The following is a 5,257-nucleotide window of genomic DNA, read 5'->3' on the forward strand; positions in this document are numbered from 1 at the left end:
GACAAGATTGCTCCAGTGACCAAAGCCTGATGGGTCCCTGGCTGATTACACTTAATCTCATCTCTTACTAACCAGTTTTTCTAATGCATCTTCACATAGCCATCTGCTCATCACCCCCTCCCCTGACAAAGGTGCCCCACAGACAAGGGGCACCAGCAACAATCATGTGCTGTGTCTAGTCAGCCCTTCCCATTTGTCGCTCAACCCAGGGTCCAGGAATGAACTGTGAAAAAATTTTTTTGACATTGTAAAGGGAATATTTTTCAGTTGAGTTTTCTAAACGGAAATTGTATCTTGATATTTCTTATTGTTTCTAGTGGTTTTCAGTTTCATTTATTCATTTTTTCCTAGATTTATATGTTAGGGGTTTTGTTTGCAAGAAACAGAAACCCCTCACAGTTTCTTAAGCAAAGAAGATAATTTATTTGAGGAATAAAGGGCTTTCTCTGGCACCCAAGTACACAAGGAATCGCATCAGGGATTGAAGAGTCAAGGATCAAGGATACTCTCTGCAACTCTGAAATGCCATGGTCTCTTTCTCTACTATTTTTCTCACTCTAAAATATCAGTTTATCAGGTTTTTTTAGTTTCAGTGATTTTATTTAATCTTAATTTTTTTCTTTAATAAAAATTGTGTATATTTAATATTTACAACTTGATGTTTCACTATACATATTTAATGAAATGATTGCTAAACTAGCATATGCATCTCCTCATATAATTATCTTTCTCTTTTTTTCTTTTTTTTTGGTGGGAACAGCTGTGATCTGTTCTCTTAGGAAACTGCAAAATTCTTCATGCATCCTACCTGAGATATTCTGGCACACGCTGCTTTGTTTCCATCTGTCCAAATTACTTTCATTTTCTCTGTTGATTCTGGTCCTTGCTGCTCAGGTGCATTTTTGCTTTTTCAAAATTATGTTTGTTGAAAATTTCAGCACAAAATCAGAGATAAATAGAAAATAAATGAGAGTATAATTTACAGCAGAGAATCAAAATGTTCATACTATTTCTTTCCTATTTCTCAAGGATCATATGTGGTGAAAATAATTCATAATTGGCATCTTAATCCTGAGAATATTATTTTGAGTCACATGACATTCTTAGCTTGAGTGATCAATATTTCTTCTGCATAGTCAAGGAGGTATATAGATGTATAAGATGTCCTCAGTAAGTGTCTGTTTTCAGGAGAATAACTTATAGAGAAAGCTTCACTCTTGTCATATTCTTTTCTGCTGACTACTAACCTGGAACCAGAATGACAGGTTAACCAGCCACAACAATGCTCTAGAGGACAAGTTCTGTGATTTCAAGATCTCTCAGCAGTCTATGCAGCAGGCTAAGAGGTGTAAATGTAATAGTACAATGTTGGAAACAAACTAGTAAGTTGAATTTTATCCAGAGTGTTTGAGAATTTTCATACAAACATGGTTATTGAATCTGCAAGACAGGTGAAGGAATCTTAGCAGAGTAAATTGAAGACTAATATAACTGAGTGAGGAAACAGTACAGAGGACATTTTGGAAATGGAAGAATTATCAATGGAAAGATGATTCCCTGAGGCAAAGATGAAATAAAGAAGGAATTTACTAGCAGACATGTGTCATGGTGATTCCCCAATGGCAGAGAGCATTGAAAATGCAGTGAGATCATAAAAACATGGGCTATGAGCTTGAATGGACCGCAAATTCAGAATATCTGGTGATGAGTTAGAAAGAACCCTGCAGTCAACTCAGAAAGCCTGGTTCTGAGTCCCTGAATCTAATCCTTTCTGTGGGACCCTGAGCAAAAACCATTTCTCTGAACCTTTTTTCTTATATGTAAACTCTTGTTAGATTGCCAATATTTAATGCTGAGTGAGAACATATTGGCTAAATGAATGAGTTCATGATAAGTTTGTATTGTAAAGCAGTTTATACCATGTAAGTTGCTATAAATGAAGTGACTGGTTACAGTCAGTGTTGGTTTTATTGCAAATGTCTCAGCAGCTTAAGTCCAGTCCATCTGAATGGATTCCACTGCAAGTACAAATAATGTGCCTGAGTTAATTATCACTTGTCTTACCCATGATCTAGAGGTCAGAGAGTGTGCTTTGTGGTGTTTCTTCCTGTGTGCTTGGCCACAGTGGTGGGCAATTGTCTCATTGTTGTGACAGTCAGCATCAGTAAGTTAGAAAGTCACTAAGAGTCTGCATTCCCCCGTGTAGTTCTTCCTTATCTACCTGTCCCTGGTGGAGATCAGTTACTCCTCTACTGTCATCCCTAAATTAATCACAGACTTACTTGCCAAAATCAAAACGATCTCCCTGGAGTGCGATGTCTCTCAGATATTCTTCTTCCACTTCTTTGGAGTTACTGAGAACTTCCTGCTCAAAGTAATGACCTATGACTGCTGTGTGGCCATCTGCAACCCCCTTTGCTACACAACTATTATAAGCTGGCCTGTGTCTTACCTTCCGGTGGCTGCTTCCTGTCTAGATAGTGTAATTCACTCCATGATTCAGATCCGTGCCACTGCCTAATCGCCCTTCCATGGTCACAGTGTGATTGACCATTACTTCTGTGACCTCCATCCCTTATTAAAGATTGTTGCAATGATACCTCTGTAGAAGGGGTTATTGTATTGGCTAACAGTGGATTATATATCATTTCCCTCCTTATCTTGGTGTCCTCTTATATTGTCATCCTGGTCAACTTAACGAGCCGTTCTACAGAGGGGAGGCTCAAAGCCCTCTGCACCTCTACGTCTCACATGATGGTGGTCATCTTGTTCTTTGGACCTGCCATCTTCTTCTACATGCAACCCTCCTCCACCCTCACTGAGGACCAACTGGAACCCTATCACCTGTACACTCAGAAATGCAGGGGTGAAAATTGCCATGAAGAGGTTGTGGGTCAAAGAAATAGATTCAGAAGTGGAATGAAAATGAGAACATGTAAAACATTAGCGTGTATATGGTGACTAAATACGTATTCTGATTTTAGTCAGCTATAAGGAAGGAGCAAATGTTAACCTATTCATACTTTTTGTTGTATTTTAGATGAGCTCCTTATATCACATAATATAAACCAGAACTTTTATAGCTGTCTCTATTTGGAGAATGTTAGCGATTCAGCTGTGTGCCTTCTCTTCTTCAGTGGTTTATAGTGCAAAGTTCATAGCCTTCAGGGAGAGCTTACTTGGACTGGAATCTCACCCATTATCTTCGACCTGTGGAACCCTGGGTTCATTCACTTTATCCCTTGGTGTTATCATGTTAGTATATGGAATTATTATGGTATTTGGAGACAGAAGTTTATGTTTTTCTTTTTCCCTCTCTATCAGTGTGGCCTTGTGGGAATCCCAGGAAGGCTTTTCTACTTCATTTGTTGCCCCCACCCCATTAATATGGTTATAATATCTGAAATTTGTGGTAGGAGCTTTATTTCACAGGAGTAGGACATCATTCGCATGGAAATATCTCTGGGAGATGAAATACAATAAAACTATTGTTAACCATTAATATCTTAATCTGAATAATTTTACAAGACCCTTCCGTTTCTAGACAGTTGTTGTCTGGGCACTGAAGTATGGCTTAAGCCAAATCCAGCTCAATGCCTTTTTTGGTATGGCCTGACAGTTAAGAATGTTTTTTACATTTTCAGATGGTTGAAAAAAATCAAAGTAGAGTAGCATTTTGTGATACATGAAAGTTATATGAGGTTCAAATTTTAGTATCCATAGATAAGGTTTTATTGGACTACAGTCATTCCCATTATTTTACATTTTATCTCTGGCAGCTTTTGTGCTATAGTGACATAGCTGAATAGTTGTGCGAGAGACTGCATGGTCTGCAAAACCTAAAATATTTACTCTGTAATCCTTTACACAAAAAGTTTACCAACACCTGGCTTCAGTTGTAATAACATTTATTAGTTGCTCAATAAGAAGTTGGTGGTGAGTGGTTCCAGGGTTGTTCGGTTAATTCTGTGATGCCAGAGCACCTGCTTGGTGCCTCTTCAATTCTCTTGGATGTCTCCTCATGGCTGCAAGACGGCTACAGCACCCTCATGTATTATATGCTTACATGAGAGGAGGGAGGGGCTCTCATTTTATTTGGGGAAATATTTCCAAGAAACTACTCAGAACTGCTCTTATTTTCTTCTAAGTGACCAAAATTAGCACATTTGTTTATGCCTGGATGTAAAGGAGGCTGGGATGGCGAGTAGGGGCAAAGAAGGTTGGGATTATATTATTGGCTCAGACTGGCACTGTGTTTCCCGTGGGCTGGACACATTGGTGCTTGACAGGATCAGGGTTCTGTAATTAATGAAGGAATGTCTGCCACAGGGAGTTTTGGTAAAGGCATTACCTATGTGGGTAGTGTATTTGGGCACAGGGAAGTTAAGAGACTTGACTCTGGTGCCAGGCTGACTGAATGAAATCGAACTCAAACACATGGTGACTGCACAACCTCAGGAAAGTGACTTAAACTTGGTGACTCAATTTCCTTGGCATGGAACTTTGGGCCAAGTACAAGAACAATATTCCTTATTGTCACAGTTTTCCTGAGAGTTCTCCTGCTTCAATTTCCCTTAGCAGTATATAGGACAGGGCCCTAGAATGTGACTGCTCAGGAGTTGTGAGAAGGAACCAAATCATCCTTGGATTCCTTGAAGGCAGGAAATGAGTCTATCCCTGCACTCAGATTTCTGAGCCAATTCACTGCAAATAAATTCCCCAAGCAGCAATTTGCTAATGCTGAAGTTTAGATTCATCAAAAACATATCTATTAACTGTTTATGAAATTATAGCACTTATGTAATGCCCAGGCCTGCAATGAGCAATGTTTTAGGGGGAATTTTTGCTTGTTTTCATTTTAGTTTTCTTGGAAATAATGAATAGCAAGGATTTTATGTATGTTGGTTTCTCTCTTCCATTTAGTTTTCGATATAGTTAACTGACTTTAATACTCTTCTTTCTTGGATTTTCTTTGTAAAGGAAATGATGTAGGTGCTGGTAGCAGATGAGGTTGTGCTTGGGCATGTTGTCCCCTGTATTCACCAAGTCTTCATGTTTCAGATTGAATTATCAACCCCAGTTGTTTACTCCTTCTTGTGTCTGTGCCCTTTTCCATGTAGCTTTCTAGTTACTCCCACAAAACATGGAATATACTTTTCCATTTCTTAATTTTGGCTTCAGCCATGTGACTTGCTTCAGCTAGTGAAATGTACTTAGAAACGACAATGTGCCTGTTAGAGCCTAGATCTTAAGAGAC

The 5,257-nt window shown here is 38.8% G+C and overlaps 1 pseudogene; it reads left to right on the plus strand.

Annotated features, from left to right (window-relative positions):
- Positions 1-1,598: 1,598 nt before the first annotated feature.
- Positions 1,599-2,961, plus strand: LOC106823615 (olfactory receptor 4B1-like; annotated as a pseudogene).
- The last annotated feature ends 2,296 nt before the right edge of the window (positions 2,962-5,257 follow it).

Source organism: Equus asinus, chromosome 17 (assembly GCF_041296235.1).
Source record: "Equus asinus isolate D_3611 breed Donkey chromosome 17, EquAss-T2T_v2, whole genome shotgun sequence".
Classification (NCBI taxonomy): domain Eukaryota; kingdom Metazoa; phylum Chordata; class Mammalia; order Perissodactyla; family Equidae; genus Equus; species Equus asinus.